The sequence below is a fragment of the Hippocampus comes genome, unplaced genomic scaffold, assembly GCF_001891065.2.
Source record: "Hippocampus comes isolate QL1 unplaced genomic scaffold, H_comes_QL1_v1.1 scaffold144, whole genome shotgun sequence".
Classification (NCBI taxonomy): Eukaryota; Metazoa; Chordata; class Actinopteri; order Syngnathiformes; family Syngnathidae; genus Hippocampus; species Hippocampus comes.
The window spans coordinates 106,256-107,638 of NW_017805782.1; the positions used below are offsets into that span (position 1 = coordinate 106,256).

Below are 1,383 nucleotides of genomic sequence, written 5' to 3' on the forward strand. Positions count from 1 at the left end.
CCGCCGGGGCGGCGGACGAGGCGCTCGGCCGATGGGCGGCGAGTCCCTCGCCCAGGATGGTGCCGGCGTGCACCGCGAAGGAGGACGCCGGCTGACCGGCGGAGGACTTGTCGTCGGGCGGACTCTGCTCCATAATGGGACTGAGTCGGGGGAGGCGAGCAAGAAGCCGGCGGGTGAGCGCTTCGAAGTCAAAGCGGGTGAGCTCAGCCCCATTTCAAAAACAAACGAGGCGAGCCCACCGCCAGCCTGCGCCCAGATGGGCGCTCGGCGCTTTTGTTTTGCGGGAACGGACGTCGTGACGGCCCGGCCCTCCGCGTTTCGTTTCTCACGGGAAACCGACGTCGCCGAAGCCCACCCCGCGTCGTCGATGAAAAATCTGGACGACGACGGAGCGGGCCCCGGGGAACAAAGGGTGGAGACTGCGCTTGGGTGACTCGCGGTTGGACGAGAAGAGAAAGTGAAGGGCGGCGAGTCGAGCTTTTCACCTGAGCTTGTGCGAGCGTCCCATGAAAGTGTTTTCGTCGGCCTCTCTGCCGGCGCACGTGACGTCCGCTGGAAAACACACGACACGGACGGCGCGTCACGATCGTTCACTCGCTTGTCATTTCGAGGGACGCACGCGGGGCAACGGAGCGCCGGCGTGCCTCCGTTTTGCCGGGAAAGCGGCCCGAAAGCCAAAAACGACACCTCGGCGCGGATCGACGGCCTGACTTGCTTTTGATACGTTGCTGCGGGTTCGCTGTCCTTTCATTCCTCCTCGACCGCGACGGCTTGCGCGACAAAGGAAGGCGTCGGAAAGGTCAAGTGGCGCTCGGAACTCACGCTTGTTTCACGTGCTCAAAACAAAGATGCTGACCGGACAAAGAGGCGATCTGAGTTGCGCAAGCGATCGCTCATCCTCAAGGGCCGCCGGATGTTGAGTGGAAAAGGTCCATTTTTACTCACAACGCTGAAAGTGAAAAGTCCAGCCAACCGATTTGAATGGGGAAAACCGATTGCCAAAAAAACGTACAAAGTTGAATTTTCGGAAACGGTCCAATTCGGTCCAACAAAAGCGAGGCCAATTCAACGCATGCAAGTCAGATTCGGTTTTTCCAATGCGCCTCTTCAAGTCTAGCGATTCAAATTCAAATCCGAAAGATTTCCATTGGCTTTGCGGCGCCGCACGTTTCAGCCTATCGGCAACTGCGTTCAGGGAGCGGCCCAAACTTGCTCGCCGGCCGGCAACACGGCGCCGGGGAGCGAGCGCGTCATACGAGAGGAAGCGGCGCGCCTTACCTGCGCCCTGGGAAGCGGCAGCGCCGGCCCCTTTGAGCGCGAAGGGCGTGGAGACGCAGCGCGCCGCCAGGGCAAAGTCGGCCGTGTTGTTGGGACACGTCGCCA

At 61.2% G+C, this 1,383-nt stretch overlaps 1 protein-coding gene and 1 long non-coding RNA gene across 2 annotated transcripts in view; both read right to left on the bottom strand.

Annotated features, from left to right (window-relative positions):
• LOC109524807 (mitotic checkpoint serine/threonine-protein kinase BUB1) overlaps window positions 1–1,383 on the bottom strand; it is a 17,767-nt gene that overhangs the window by 14,120 nt on the left and 2,264 nt on the right. The gene's annotated exons all lie outside the window — the stretch shown is intronic.
• LOC109524904 (uncharacterized) lies at window positions 8–1,377 on the bottom strand. The gene is made up of 3 exons (XR_002170041.1): window positions 1,279–1,377; window positions 486–552; window positions 8–140 (listed from the first exon to the last, which is right to left on the bottom strand). It is a non-coding gene; the product is annotated as an uncharacterized LOC109524904 (long non-coding RNA).